General features: G+C 50.4%; 2 protein-coding genes across 2 annotated transcripts in view; one reads left to right on the forward strand and one right to left on the reverse strand.

The window, feature by feature from the left end:
* Positions 1-16,699, forward strand: part of LOC129381301 (uncharacterized) — a 181,023-nt gene that overhangs the window by 26,771 nt on the left and 137,553 nt on the right. The gene's annotated exons all lie outside the window — the stretch shown is intronic.
* Positions 10,774-16,699, reverse strand: part of LOC140216711 (uncharacterized) — a 350,595-nt gene continuing 344,669 nt past the window's right edge. The window contains exon 4 of the transcript XR_011893369.1: positions 10,774-10,888. The gene's annotated coding sequence lies outside the window, so the exon portion shown is untranslated. The remainder of the gene's footprint in view (positions 10,889-16,699) is intronic.

Raw genomic sequence — 16,699 nt, forward strand, 5'->3', positions numbered from 1 at the left:
AGCCTTGGGAGCTATGCAAAGGGGGAAGGCAGGTGGGGAGGATCAGGTAACAGCAGATTTGTTGAAGGACGGTGGGCAGATTGTTCTAAAGAAACTGGCCACCCTGTATGCGCAATGCCTCATGACTTCGAGCGTACCGGAATCTTGGAAAAACGCTAACATAATCCTAATCCATAAGAAAGGGGACGCCAAGGACTTGAAAAATTATAGGCCGATCAGTTTACTGTCCGTTGCCTACAAAGTATTTACTAAGGTAATTGCAAATAGAATCAGGAACACCTTAGACTTCCGTCAACCAAAGGACCAGGCAGGATTCCGTAAAGGCTACTCAACAATAGACCATATTCACACTATCAATCAGGTGATAGAAAAATGTGCGGAATATAACCGACCTTTATATATAGCTTTCATTGATTATGAGAAAGCGTTTGATTCAGTCGAAACCTCAGCAGTCATGGAGGCATTGCGGAATCAGGGTGTAGACGAGCCGTACGTAAAAATACTGAAAGATATCTATAGCGGCTCCACAGCCACTGTAGTCCTCCATAAAGAAAGCAACAAAATCCCTATAAAGAAAGGCGTCAGGCAGGGAGATACGATCTCTCCAATGCTATTCACAGCATGTTTACAGGAGGTATTCAGAGACCTGGATTGGGAAGAATTGGGGATAAGAGTAAATGGAGAATACCTTAGTAACTTGCGCTTCGCTGATGATATTGCCTTGCTTAGTAACTCAGGGGACCAACTGCAATGCATGCTCACTGACCTGGAGAGGCAGAGCAGAAGGGTGGGACTAAAAATTAATCTGCAGAAAACTAAAGTAATGTTTAACAGTCTCGGAAGGGAACAGCAGTTTACGATAGGTAGCGAGGCACTGGAAGTGGTAAGGGAATACATCTACTTAGGACAGGTAGTGACTGCTGATCCGGATCATGAGAGTGAAATAATCAGAAGAATAAGAATGGGCTGGGGTGCGTTTGGCAGGCATTCTGAGATCATGAACAGCAGGTTGCCATTATCCCTCAAGAGAACAGCTGCGTCTTACCAGTACTCACGTACGGGGCAGAAACCTGGAGGCTTACGAAAAGGGCTCTACTTAAATTGAGGACGACGCAACGGGCTATGGAAAGAAGAATGATAGGTGTAACATTAAGGGATAAGAAAAGAGCAGATTGGGTGAGGGAACAAACGCGCGTTAATGACATCTTAGTTGAAATGAAGAAAAAGAAATGGGCATGGGCAGGACCTGTAATGAGGAGGGAAGATAACCGATGGTCATTAAGGGTTACGAACTGGATTCCGAGGGAAGGGAAGCGTAGCAGGGGGCGACAGAAAGTTAGGTGGGCAGATGAGATTAGGAAGTTTGGAGGGTCAACATGGCCACAATTAGCACATGACCGGGGCAGTTGGAGAAGTATGGGAGAGGCCTTTGCCCTGCAGTGGGCGTAACCAGGCTGATGATGATGATGATGATATATATATATATATATATATATATATATATATATATATATATATATATATATATATATACATATATATAATTATATATATATATATATATATATATATATATATATATATATATATATATCATGTGACCTCGAAGAATGGTCCACTGGGAGAAGAATTTTCTTATACCGTATTTACACGAATTAGGCCGACCCCCTAAAGTCCGAAGCCAACAAAAAATATATATATATTACCTCGAATGTAAGCCGAACAAAAAAAGCAAGGACAGCGTTCAAAAAATGCAAACGCTGTCCTTGATTTTTTTGTTCTTGAATGTAAGCCGAACAAAAAAGCAAGGACAGCGTTCACAAAGTGCAAACGGTCAGCAGTGGGTTTGAGCCACATCTGACGTGCACGTGGTTCGCTCGGCTCGCGCTTTTTGCCAACATTTTCGGCTGTTTTTCGAATGTGTACCCCTGAACTTTCCACATTTTCGGATCCGTGAAGTCAAGAGGAACACGCCGATACCCGACCTTTGTGGGTGGGTGGACCTTTGTGACATTTCTTGCCGTGTTTTTTCGACTACGCCGTGACCGTGTGCTGTGCCTAACTGTGTTAGGGTTCGCGAGGCGAGGCATTGCTCGCCCACCTCTTCTCGTCGTATAGGCTTTTCCACGGACTTTGTAATGGAGTGTGAGGTGGAAGGGGAGTTTTTATCCCCCGAGGACTTCACTAAAGACTTCGGTTGGCAGCTCGTTGCCGCCAGACGTTCTTCAATGAGCAAGAGAACCGCGGCCAATGCCAGTGCGGCCGACGTTCAGCATAACACCGGTTTCAACGCTCGGCGTAGCGGCGACCGCGCGGGCATTAAAAGCAAGATCATTCGAGGGGCCAGGATGCCTCCGATGCCCAAGGAAGAGGCAAAGATCTTCGTGCGGCCCAGGGGAGGCCTGTGCATCAGCAAGTGTGGACCTACCGCAGTCGCCGACGCCATATGGCAGGCTGCCGGGCTCGATTCGGCGTCGCGGGACACCGACACGATGTGTCCCAACTTTCAACAAAACATAATGGTGATCAGCACACCAAACAGGGACAGCGCTGCACGCTACGTCGGCATCGAGGGCATCTCCGTCACCGGCCAACGTTTCGAGGTGAGCGCTTACGAGGCCGCCCCCCACTACACGTGCAAGGGCGTCATCCGAGGCGTCTCCCTTACCGACGGGCCCGCGGCGATCAACAAAAAACACGTCAACCCGAGAAATCCCAAGGTGCTAGGCGCCAAAAGAATCAAGAACACCGGCACCGTGGTGGTCCTGTTCGAGGGGTACCGGGTGCCAAATTTTGTCTCCTACGGCGGCACTATCGTCAGATGCACTTTATTTCGCAAGCAAACGGACGCGTGTTACAGCTGTGGGAGACTGGGGCACCGCTCTGACGTCTGCCCTTCGCCCAACGACGCCATCTGCAGAGGATGCGGAGAAGCAAACCCCGACGCTCAGCATAGGTGCGTTCCCAAATGCAAGCTGTGCGGAGGCGACCACCTTACCGCCGCCAAGGAGTGCAAGCGACGATCTCAGACGCCATATCTCGTCAGGCGCAGACGGGGGCAACGCTCCCGCGCCCTCAACGCCGACCATTTGCCGCCCATGGAGAGCGCGAATCAAGGCCGGCAAGCATCGCCTGACCGCCAATACGGTCGCAGCCGCTCCCGGTCCAGGGGCAGATCCAGGTCTCGTGGCCGCTCCAGCGGTCGCACCAGGAGCCACTCCGTCTCCAGGGCCAGGTCGAGGTCAAGATCTCTGTTGCGATCCAGATCCAGGTCCAGATCCGGTTCCAGGGAGTTCCCGGGTTCCAGAACCCAGCCAGCATCCGGGCCTCAGCCCGCCTCCACACGTTGCGGAAAGCAGCCGGCCCTTCTTTGGGCCGGTCTGGTACGACGCAAGCCCGGCGCCAATACCCAGGCTGCTCCGACATCTCGTAGCAACCCGCCACAGAGCAAGCTAGAGACGCGGAAGTCATTCCCTTACGCAAAGAAAACGACGACCTCAAGAACACGATCAAGACACGAGTTAGCGAAATGGCAGAGATTAGGAAACTCGTTTCGAATGTGTCGGGTAACGGTGCATCAGTCATGGCCACCGAGACTCCAATCCCAGCTCCGGGAGACGGTACTGCGACGTCCTCCAAACGCAGGGCAGTACTCAAACAAACATGTGAATCGGGAGCGCTGTCTGCAGAAGTCAGCGAGATTAAGCAAAGTCTCATTGGGCTGGCAGACGGCCTCAAACAGGTCACCGCTAGCGTCGCTTGCCTCAGTGATAACGTTCGCCAAATTCAGGTTGCGCTCGGGGACCCCAACAGGGGCCTCGGAGCTCTCGCAGATCGCATCGACGCCATTGAGGCGCGAATGGCTTCATCCGCCTCCGTCGTACAACCGCTAACCGTTCCCGCCATACTAAAGGAAGCTATATTTCATTATCCCAGCAGCGCGGCGACAGGAGGACCCATTCTTTGCGCAGGCCTAACTGCCCCGTTAGGTGGTAGTCCGTCAGGTCAACCATAATGGATAGATTCAAAGAAAGTTTTCGCATTTGGCAATGGAACTGCAGAGGGTATTCTAACAAAAAAGCCCCTCTGCAGCAGTTTTTCAGGTCTTTCTCTGCAAAACCTCAGGTCATTGCTCTCCAGGAAACATAAATCTCCGCCGCCTCGCTTCAGGGATACAGGGCCGTGTCGGGCCAGCCCGGGGGGCGAGGGATTTGCACCTTGATCGATAAACGGCTAACTCATATCACCCACGACCTCAAGCTGGCAAGGAGTAGAATCGAATATGTCATGGTTGAGATCCTGCTCGACGTTCCGCAGCGGCATCAGCGCAGAAACAGCGTGTTCGTCCTCAATGTATATAGCAACCCGAGAGACTCGCGCCAGCAGTTCAAGACCATTCTCAAGAAGGCGACCGACATGGCCGGACCTCGACCCTTCGTCGTCGTCGGCGACTTCACCGCACCATATGGCGTCTGGGGTTACGTCTACGACACTACCAAGGGGCGAAACCTGTGGCAAGACGCCAACGAGATGGACCTCACTCTAGTCACTGACAAGAATTTTCCTACGCGCATTGGCAACTCATCACCCGGGACTCGACACCCGACTTCGCCTTCGTGAGAAACGTCGAGGACGTGGGTTGTGAGAACATCGCCATGGAGTTCGGCAGTGACCACTACATTCTCGAGACCAACTTCAAGGTGTCTCGGAGTAGGGTCAGGGAATTCACGTTCATCGATTGGGACCATTTTCGCAAGATTCGTGACGAACCCGGGAGAGCCAGGGCACCCGCCTCTCTTGAAGAATAGTGAAGGCATCCGGAACGACGCTTCTGCGGCCACCAAGAAAGTGGAAACAGATCTCGATGTCGAGCGGATGGACAGCAGGCTCGCCCACCTGACCGAGGCCAAAACCGCCATGCTCCGCCGATGGAAGGGTCAAAGGCTCAATCGCAGACTCCGAAAGAAGATTTCGGAGCTCAACAAGGTCATCGAAGACCACTGCAAGGCGCTATGCCAGCAGCAGTGGGACGAGCTCTGCGAATCCATCGACGGACAGATGCGCAACGGCAAATCCTGGGGTATGCTGAAGCACCTTCTCGATGAAAGCGGCTCGAAGTCAAATCAAAGGCATACGTTGGCCCGGGGGGCCCTTCACGAAGCCACCAGGTCTAACACGGTCGATGAACTTGTCGCAAAACTCATACAGAAGTACCTGCCTGTCCGTCGAGACGTAGATCCATCGACCCAACTCCCGGACTACCGAGGCCCTGCGCGCCCCAAGCTGGATGAAGACTTCTCCATTGCCGAGGTCAGACAGGCCATCTTCGCGCTCAACCGCAAGTCTGCGCCGGGTCCGGACGGAGTCACCAACAGAATGTTGAGAAACCTCGACGACACGTCGATTGTCTTTCTGACCGACAAGATAAACGAGTCCTGGAAGAGCGGCATTGTACCTGCAGAATGGAAGACTGCCTGCACGGTGCTCATTCCCAAGCCCGGCAAGGCCCCGAACATCGAAAACTTGAGGCCGATTTCTCTGACCTCCTGCGTCGGCAAGGTCATGGAGCGCGTCGTCCTCAACAGGTTTAACGGGTACCTCGAAGACAACGAGGTTTACACGTACAACATGATCGGCTTCCGCGCCGGACTCTCAACGCAGGATGCCATGACACTAATCAAGCATCAGATTGTGGATGGCCATTCCAGAGACGTCAAGGCTCTGCTCGGTCTGGACCTCGAGAAAGCTTTCGACAACGTGCTCCACAGCTTCATCCTCAAGATCATTTCAGACCTGGGTCTCGGTTCCCGATTCCACAACTACGTCAGCCCTTTCTAACTGACAGGAAGGCCAATCTTCGCATTGGAGACTTCCGCTCCGAAGATGTGTCCCTCGGAGGGCGGGGCACTCCTCAGAGCGCCGTCATCTCCCCAACATTGTTTAACATCTGTATGATTGGTCTTTGGCACTCCTCAGAGCGCCGTCATCTCCCCAACATTGTTTAACATCTGTATGATTGGTCTTTCCGACAGGTTGGCGCGCGTCGAGGACGTCAAGCACGCCATTTACGCCGATGACATCAACATATGGTGCTCCCGCGGCTGCGATGGCAGAGTCGAAGAAGCCATGCAGGAGGCGATTGACGTGATCGAGGAGTATCTCCGCCCCACCGGACTTCGATGCTCCCCCGCCAAGTCTGAGCTGCTACTTTACAGAAAAGAGAAGGGAGGCAGACCCAAACATTCGAAGCCAGTCTCTGAAAGCAGCATCAGAATTCGCACTTGTGACGGGGGGGGGGGGGGGGGGGAGGTTGATACCCAGGGTCGACGTTATTCGGGTCCTGGGCGTGTTTGTCGAATGCAACGGCGGAAACGGAACTGCTCTCCGCAAGATTATCGCAAAGACGGACAACGCTTTCCGCCTCGTTCGCAGAATCGCAAACCGGCATCGAGGCATGAAGGCAAGCAATCTGCTCAGGCTGATCAATGCCTTCGTACTCTGCCACCTCACGTACACGATTTCTATGCACAACTGGCTCAGAGCGGAGCGAGACAAGCTCAACGTTCTTATCCGCAAAATAGTCAAGAGGGCTCTTGGGCTACCCATCAGGACCCATACCGAGGATCTCTTGAAGCTGGGGGTACATAACACCGCCGAGGAGATTGCCGATACCCAAGAACACACGCAACTCAGTCGTATGGCCACCACAGCGGCAGGTAAACGCATCCTCGAAGAGCTGGGTTACCACCCTGCGGAATTCTCGATGGACAGTACCCCGATCCCTAGGTGCATTCGAGACAAGTTCGTAGTGGCCCCTGTGCCCCGACACTTCCATCCCGTCCACAACGAGGGCAGACGCAAGGCCAGAGCAGCAGCCATCCTCAAACAGATGATCAAGCGACACGACATTAGCGCAAGCTTCGTCGACGCTGCGGGGTACAGTGACGGGAAGACCTTTGCCGTCGCTGTGGTCGACTCGAGCGGAAACGTTTCCAATAGCGCTTCGATTCGCACTTCAGACCCCGGAGTCGCCGAGCAAGTCGCCATCGCCCTTGCCCTGCTAGACGGTCGTGGGTCCGAAATCTATAGTGATTCCAAAACGGCAGTTAGGGCTTTTCAAAAGGGTTGCATCGCCAAGGAAGCTGTTCGTCTTCTTAGCGGCTCGAGTCCACATGCTCTCACAAACCATTCAATTCACTAGTTTCCCGCTCCCGTAGGATCGGTCGAGGGTGCTCCCCCGAACCTCAATGAGTCTGCCCACGAGGCTGCACGTGACCTCACCGACCGCGCTTCCTCTATAAGGAGCACTGACTCCCCTCCTCTCTACGGTCACAGGGACGCTCCCGATACTCACAACGAAATTATTAAATATTTCTACATGTCCAGAAGGGTCTTTCCACCCCCTCACCCCAAGTTGAATAGGGTGCAAGCCGTTTCGCTTAGGCTCCTACAGACGAGCACATATCCGTGTCTGTCCGCTCTCCACGAGGCTTACCCCGACGTGTATCGCGACGACGCCTGACCGTCCTGCGGCCAGACCTCCACTCTACCTCACATGCTCTGGGAGTGCGGGTCGACATACCCCTAGTTCATCAAGGAGGAGTGGGACTCGCTTTTGCGTAGCCCCGCTCTAGAAAAGCACATCCTGGCCGTCCGGCGTGCCAGCAACCGGACCGGTGGGCTAGACGTGCCGGTCCCGACGTGGGACTAGCCGGCTGCGCGACGAGTTCGCGTCCTCGCCGGACCTACAATAAAGTTTATTCACTCACTCACTCACTCACAAAATGCAAACAGCATTTATTGAATCTGAACGTGCGGAGCTCATTCAACGTCGTCGTCGCTGCTAGACTCGTCGCTGTGTTCCTTGTCACTGTCCCCTTCAAACAGTGCACTATCTACGGTACCGTCAAGCGCATTAGATATGCTGCACTTTTTAAAGGCGCGCACGATCGAAGGACCTGGGATGTCGTCCCACGCTGCAGCTACCCAGCCCGCCAGCTGCGATAGCGATGCACGTTTGGGGCGCCCCGGTGCCCTAGCTTTTGCTTGGATCACATGTGTAGTCACTGCAAAGGCAGCTGCTCTCTGCGCCCGAAAAAGTCAGCCAAAACTGTCTCCACTTCGTGGTGATGGCCTTTCTTTGGTCCGCTATATATCATCCTCGTTGCGGCGCACGCACGAAGCTGCTGTCGGTGTCCCATCCAATGACTTACGTTTTTCTTGTCGACGCCGAAGTCCCGCCTGGCTTGAAGGTTTGACGATGCCTCTGCGGCTATTACAACTTTTCGCTTGAAAGCGGCACTGTAGTGGCATCTCCTGCTTCGCGCCATCGCGATAACACCACGCCGCACACCGATATGGCCGACACGACACAGGTCAAAATGACGACCTCGCTTGTGTACGGTTGGCTACTGGCACGGCTAGTATAGCGGCTGCGATACTGACTTTTCTAGATGGCGCTAGCTATGCACCATATTTAGCAGTTTAAATGAAAAACTGGCGCATTTTTAAAGTTCTCAAATCTAAGCCGACCCTAGAGTTTGGAATATGATTGTATAAAAAGAAAACTATCGGTCTACATTCGAATAAGTACGGCATATGCTTCACTATCACTAATACTGCTTCACCTTTCTGGTGAAACTGCAGCCTTTCTTTTTTTTTTTCTTTCTTTACTGCGACTCCGAGTATAAGCGCTGGTGTGCACGACTGTTATTCATTACGATTCAGAATGAAACCGGCTTGGTCCCAATTCGGTTGCTGAGTCAATTATGTATATTTATGACCTCTTCGCGGCGATGTTTCCGTTCCTAATAAATGTTGTAAATTATATTGCTTGCTAGAAAGGGAAACAATAATGAGGCGCATAGCCTTCACGTGGATTTCAACTGCTGTTGGCAAGACCATATGGTGGCCAAAGGGTCACTGCAGATTTTTTTCAGGGCAAGAAAAGCATGCAAAGCAATTTAAAGCGGGGTTAACATAGAGCAACATATTCATTCTCCAGGCATAGGTTACCCATACCATTAGAAATAGTCAAGTTGGCTACCTCCTTCTCTTGAATAAAATAAACGTCGTGTCAGTATATATTTAAATATATTCTGTATGTCCAAGGTGTTCGCAGTGGAAACGAACCGTCCTCAACGCATGGGGTCCACCCTCCCTACCTGCCTGTAGGGCAAGAGGCGGGCACCCCAGCTCGGTGGAATAGTTTTCAATCAATCGCAGTGGAAATTGAACAAAAAATGTCTGTGGTGCTTCTAATGCGCTTGTCCTCCTCTCGTCGCACGTATGCGCACACTTGCAATAACATTTTATCTGAAGAGGTAGACGCAACTCAATATAAATGTCAAATATGGGTAACTCTGGTAACAACACTTTAGGTGGGGGGAGTTGACTCCGGCATCGCTTGGGGAGGCACTGCTGCGTCCCCCCCCCCGCCCCCATGGTCACCGCCTATGGTGTTCCAGCGGATGAACGTTTTATTTAGAGTCGTCGAATCGCGAAATATGCGAGCCTTCGAGAAAGGTCCTCCGTGAGTCCTGTTGCGGTCACAGTCACCACTGTCCCTCTATGAAGGTGCCCCAATCGACAGATTTCTTGCCGCTCTTGCAGATGCAGCCGCAGTTGCATGTTTTCGTGTTCTGGAAAGAGAAATTCTTTTTATTCGAGTGTTTATTCTAGGGTGGTTGCTTGGGGTAGTTGGCAATTCACGATAAAAAACGACGTACAGCGCGAAAGACAAGGACTGCAAGAGACGACATACGCAGCGCAGTGTATGTGGTCTCACAGTCCTTGTCCTTCACGCTGTACGTAGTTTTTTATCATGTTTTTATCATTAGGGTTGCCAACAACTTATCCTAGAAGAAAATGAATCAACAGTAAGGACATTCTTTTTCGGTGTAATGAGACTCCGTTAAAGGGTCCATGAACCACCTCTTGGGCTTGCTGAGAAAACACAGACCCAATAGCTGACATCAATCATGAAGGGTGTTTTGCGCGTCTTCCTACTGTTACTGCGTGAAGTAAATGAGAATCTACTTGCGATATTATAATAATTACGTACAACAATAATTACAGCCCATGCTCGGCCTCAAGGGTGAATGAGCAAGCAGCACGGCCTTAAAATATGATAGAATGGTCCTTTGTACAAGTCTAAAAAATTGCAGTTAGTTACAGCGCGCAAGTACGACTAAGAATAAAAAAAGAGCAAGTCTTCGAAAGTGTCTATCGCACGGCCGTCATCAACTTTGTTCCTAGTGTCGCTAGCGAGTTCTATGGCAATGCAAATGCAATGAATATTAAGTGCAAGCCGTGGCACCGTTAACTTTTATGGTGAAATTAGGAGCGTTCCCAATAATTGTTGGATGCTGATTTGTTTGGATGTTAAGAAGTTTTGTAGAATGTCTGTCCTGTATCTTCGGTGGACTAAACATGAAGCCTTGCTTACAGTAGATTAAAATTAGGGGCAAGTTCTGGACCAGGTATAGACGAAGTTTCAAGCATGTGGAATAATGAGAGCCTCTGCAGTAGTAAATTATGTATGCAAGGGCTCTGGAGCATTCATGATCTAGAGCACCACTGCAGTGCGATGTGCCCAAGACCATGGAGGCACTGGATTACCCACATTATGAGTTCCGATCGCTGCTATGCAGGCGCAGTTGGTCATGCGTGTCTCTTGGTGCAGAATGTCAAACTCTACTATGCAGTCGTATCATATATCGGGAATTCTATGGAATCACAGATATTGAGATACGGGGAATCTCTTACCTGTGTTTACAGAGCGAGCGGTATGACCAGCTAGAGGTTCGGCGGCAAACCCCTGAGCCGCTTGTGCGAGGTTATCAATGCTCATCGACAAGTTCCAAGCATCAATGTAGTTTGCCGTCACCTGCAGTAAGAATATTTCTTTCAGTCTTTCTGCTCTCTTACAACAAGGTGCCATGAGTAAATGCACACCTTACCAAGATCTAGCATACGTGAGCATATTAAAGAATATAATGAAATAACAAAAGTTATGGCTATTTCATTTCTGAACTAAATTTGGCGGTCGCGGAAGCTGACGCTTCCAAAGCATTGCACGACCAATGAAAAGAACCATGAAAAGGTGTAGAGTAGCGTGTGTTTGTCAATACTCCCAGGGCACCTTAATCCCGGTGGCGTTCTTACTATTGCTAGTAGGTACAGCGGGGTGGGGCGTTTCTTGTGGCGCTCGACGTTTTTGTAGAGGCGCGAGCAAGAGCGGGTGCGAGAGAGAAATTATTTCTTGGGGTCTTTCCTCCTCGAATAAGTGACTCTGCCTAGGCACTACAAAGGAGGTTTCTTGGCACGTGTTCTATAATTGTCCCCTAGACATGCCGGCATTACGGAGTGCAGTCGAGTTTGTTTATGCTCCGCCACTCGCTGTCCATGCGGTGTGGCATTGGGCATGGGCGCCCCGTTTGGTGATCACTGTGTGTGAAGGGGCAAGATTCTGACTGATTGTGGCTTCTAGAAGCCACAATCATGTTACCGTACCAACTCGCCCAATTGTCTATCCTTTTGCATTCTGACTGATGTTGTATAAGTCATGGGTAGCTTTTTTTGTCGTAACAAAAGATTGTATTTTTAACAAGCACTGCTCCAGGAAGGCACATGTAACCAGCTAATGGAGGCCTCAGGAGAGCACCCAAGGGGTAGTGGAACGCACCAAAGCTAGAAGCAGAGCGGCCCATGAGTTGGGGCCGTGCAGGCCTCGGCGAGCCCCAACCCAGGACCAGTCCGGTTTCTAACTTTGGTGTCCCCGTTGCCGCTTTGGTGTCCTGGAGGAGCCGCCAATAATGCGATATAATGACACGTTGTTACCATTACTAAAAACGCAGTTGAACAAATATAATTACGCCCAGCCGCCAACTTTAATAAACACCACCGTTTATTCATCTCACTAGTGATTGACAGTAATGCAAGATCAGCGTAACGCTCAACTTGGCAATATCGACAGGTGGTGCTCATTAAAGCACCAAATTATCTTCGAATGAGTCCATCAAAAACATGTTTTGTTTCATAACCTTCAAACAATTCCGCCTTCTACTACAAGTGTATTATTAAGTAATCATATGCTACCAATATCTGACAGCGTTACAATTTTGGGTGCCATTTTAGAAAAGCTATTAAATACGCATGGTTACCTCGCTTGTAAAATAAATTTCATTTTGTACTCACTTTATCATCAAAACACGCAGCTATTTTCAACCTCATATTCTTCGCTCGTTGCATATCATTGTTACATACATTGCCATTTATCATACTCTAAGCAGACGCTGCGCAGACGAGGTGGCGCGGATGAGCACATCTCGATGGGCACTCGGCGATCCTATCAACTAAGAATTTGTGCAGCTTCCACAGTGCTGCAACAAGCCAGTAATTTTACTCCTTAGCGCCAACGTTAGATCCATTGTTCATTTATTTATTTACACAATACTGCAGGCAGCAATGCTGCTCAAGCAGAAGAGGGATTACAAAAGATGCTTTTTCAATATATTTTCATATGAAACATGAGATATGCATTCAACAATACATTCTGGTAAATGATTCCATTCTTCACTCTTAAGTGGAAAAAATGATTTCTGAAAGATTTTAGTGCTTGCAAAGTACGACTGGACTACTTTAGAATGAAAAATACGCGACGACCTTTGTAGAGCATGGGCAATATATGTGGCATCCGTTACAGGAAGTACCCCGGCGTAAAACACTTTCGTGTTACAATGCACTTGTATGTGGCTACTATTCGCCAGTCACGCAGGCGGAGGACAAAGCCGGTCCGCACCACGCAGCATGGTCAGACTGGATCGTATGAGCGCGAGGACGCACACGGGTCCTGTCGGGCACAAAGCAAACGCTGCGCAATATGCACTACATCTGCATGTAGCTGCGGTCTGCTACGTAGCGCAGATACGGCAGGGTGCCCCGACAAGTCCACTGGCTCAGCGCTGTGCTGCTCGCTCATGACAAGACCGTTTGGCTTATGTTTGGCGCGTCGGAGCTGCCAGAATCGGGGGCAGTGGCGTCTACAATAACATCCAAAATCGCATGCGAACTGCGCGCCACGGTGACATACAGAAGGCGGTGCCTTGTGAGCACGCCCCGCTCTGTCGTAACCTTGGCAGTGAAAGGCATTGAAGGAGGAGCGGAAGCACCGCGAACGCCACGGTTGATTGCCAATAAATCTACTTCTGGTAAAACGCATCGAAGTACTCTTCGTCAAAAAGTGTTTATTAAACAGCTTATTTTAAGTTCGAATGCTTTTCTCCACTTCGATAAACATGTAAGTGGATCAGGGCCCGCTTAGGTGCCTCCGAATTCGTAAACGTTACGTAAAATTGGTAGAGTTGACATATACACTAACAGCTTGTGACAAAAACCAAGGAAATGTATTTGAATTAACAGAAAGCAATCACTTACTGACTTGCCGCGGAGAGAATTGTTCAGCTGGTCGACCTTGTCTTGACTGACAGTCAACAGGCGGTGTTCACAGATCCGAAACTCTATGCCAAGAGTCATGCTGAAAAACATGGTGAGACATATTCAAGCCGGGACATACCTAAATAGCAATGAAGTATGCCTGATCTTAATGAAATGGGCAAGACGAGACGCTGTATAAGTAATATTCGCAATCTGGGCATAAACGCAATGCGGTTGAAATTAACAGTGGCATACGAACAACACTTATGGCGCGAAAGTCGTACCAGTGAGTCAGGATTACTGCTCTCAATATAATGGTAGAACAAAATTCTTGCTTGTAGAACACGTACGGCACGCAGGAAGTGCACGCAGAAAAAGGAACATGCGCAGTGAGCACCATGTGCGGGAACCACCACGATAACCACCCAGACGAAAATGGGAGGTCTTTGTGCGTTTTTCCTACGTGTTTTGTTTATTGAGCGACATTGACTATCGGCAAATTACTCGAGACAGATGAAAAGCTTTGAAGACCTTACAGGTATTTCACCTGGCGGGAAAACGTTGGCTGGCAGAGAAGAAAAATTGGAGGACGCTTAAGCTTCGCCTTCAAGAGTGGAACGCGACAGCGTTCCCGTCGACCCGCCAAGGGGTGTAAGACAATGGGCTACGGGGCAGCGATCACTTACGAGGCGCCCCGCATCGGACGCGGGGATCGTCGAGCAACGCAACGTTCGGCGCAGCAACGAAACGTGCGCCTGAGCAAGCGGAACGAACCAAAGAACTCGGATTCTCGGAGGGGGAAACGATGCGCGCAGCCGAACGTCGTTCGTGATCGGCCCGGGCAGAGAGATAGACAGATAGTGATCTAAAGAAAGGAAGGACGCTTGATTCTGCAACCCGTGAGGGAGCAAGGCGAAGCGTCGTCAGGGGAGAGAGTCCGGGCCGCGACCCGCCTCGCACCGGTCCTCGCACAGCCCCAATGCGCGCGTGGCGCGCCATCTGTCGGCGCAGCGCCGTACATGGAGAGGAGGGGGTCTTCTGTGTTTGCCGCAAGATGGCTCTGCGTGTGCGGAAAGCGCAGAAGAAATGTAGCGGAAACGCACTTCGCTAGTCGTGCAATTGCAACTTCTGTAAGTTACATGTTCATAATTACCGACATACACCGCAGTATAACTTTCCACGGCTCGTTTCCAAGGCAACACCGCATTCACTAGAGGCGCGTTTGTACCGGTTTGAAGCATCGAACTTGTGGCTGAGTGGTAGCGTCTCCGTCTCAGACTCCTGAGACCCTGGTTTGATTCCCACCCAGCCCATCTTGGAAGTTGCTTTTTATTTATAAAGTGCCTGCCGTGATTTATCGCTCACCGCCAACGCCGCGGACGCCGACACCGACGACACCGGCTTTTCTGCGACACTTTCTTAACGCTGTCGCGTTAATTTTTTACGTTTGTTCACACGAACGGTAAGCACGTTGCCGTAAATATAGTCCATCTATTTGTACTTCACCGTAATTAGTTCTCCTCGGCCTTCGTTGAAGTTGTGCAGTGCTCTCAAGTGCTGGCATCAGGTTTGCATTGGCGTCACCATGGCCGCCACCTTTGGGTAGCTGGCACGTCGATAAGTTGCGTATTGTTACGACTTTGCACCGCTGCCACCACTATTACGACTTAGAGGTGGCCCCGTAGCGCTCGTCACCCGTTTCGTGACAGAGCGTTGGTAGCGAAGACTCCGAGTCAGGCGTCGGTGAGAATAACGAAAGGGATTTTATACACTATATACAGGTCATTATACCAGTGGGGCCGAGAGCTCACAGCAAACGCGACTGTTCCCGCACGGCGACGTCGCAAGTCGATCACAGCGCCACCCCTGAACAGAAGTAGTCACTGCTCTTCATTGAGGCGCCACGACAGTTGTCGAGAAACGTGGCGCATTTTTCAGTCGATGGGCGGCACTGTGTTCAACTTCGCTAGTAAGAGGCGATTGGAAGACTGGCGGAAGAAAAGCAGGGAAACGACAGGAAAACGGAGACGTACAAAAACGAAGTTCACAATAGGGGGTCAGAAAATTTGGTTATGGGAATTCATCGTGGTTTTATTTTTTATTTTCTTTTCCTTTTTAACATGGGTAAGACATTAGGCAGTATAATAGCAAGGGCTTGGTGGCGCAACCCACCGCCCAGTTCCAAAGGGGACGGTCATAACATCCATCCATCCATCAGAGTGAGGGCCAGCTTCGAGTCGATGATCGTTTGAGAACACGGGGGAATGTCTTTCTTTAACAAGTTACAACCCCTCCCCCCCTTTCTCGTATCGGGTATGTGTTTCTAGCCGTTTTCGTGGGCTGACCACGAACATAGTGCAGTCTAAAAATGTGCACCAATCCCGAAGATATATAGCGCAGACCAAATATTTAAGCAGTCCGACGCTCCTCCTACTCCCTTCACGCGAGGGATGACGCGCTAGAGCGCCGTGTGATCCCGCCCCATTCTCATCCCAACTCGCTGAAAAAGACATTGTCATTGATCAGCTTCGACTAGAGATTGAATTGCCTTCCAACTTTTTATAATCAGTCACCGTTTTCGACGGGCCGATCCCGCTGACAAGGTGGGTGGATCCACCGCTCGAACTGATGAAACGACATAAGAAATATAATCGTTCCGTTATCTAGCCCATGTACATGCAACGCCTCCTAGACAGCACAACGTTGATGAACTCCGATGTGTGACGTCGTGCTACCTTGCCCGACTGGGATGGAATCTAATGGGGACGTTCCCGTGTAAGCCGCGGTGATTTTGACGTCAATGCTTTCTTCATGCCGGGCTTGGCAATGGAAATTTTGGTCGAAGTAACATGACTCATAAACCAGAGTGCACAAGCCTGTTGCCTAGGAGGCGCTGCCGTACCTCAACCGAGAGCCAGTATTCTGTGACGTTCCACGTCATTTTTATCATCCATCCTTCCCGATGGCTGATCCCAACAACAACGGCGCCGCCACTTCTGTTTGTGCCAATGGCAAAAACGATGGGAAATGAACTGGATCATCAAGAAATGCGACACGCAGAGAGTACGCCAGTGTTCACACCGAAAAGTTCACAGCAGAACAACAACAACAACAAAAACACATCGGACGTTCAAGCAGCGTTACTGTAGCGTCTCACTCAGGATTTTCAGAAACGGCGATCTCAAGATTAGTGGATGTCATAAGTCTTGAGTACACAGTAGACAGGAAAAAAATACTGTAGTTTTTGGTTATGGGCATGCGC

Source organism: Dermacentor andersoni, chromosome 3 (genome assembly GCF_023375885.2).
Source record: "Dermacentor andersoni chromosome 3, qqDerAnde1_hic_scaffold, whole genome shotgun sequence".
NCBI classification, from domain to species: Eukaryota; Metazoa; Arthropoda; class Arachnida; order Ixodida; family Ixodidae; genus Dermacentor; species Dermacentor andersoni.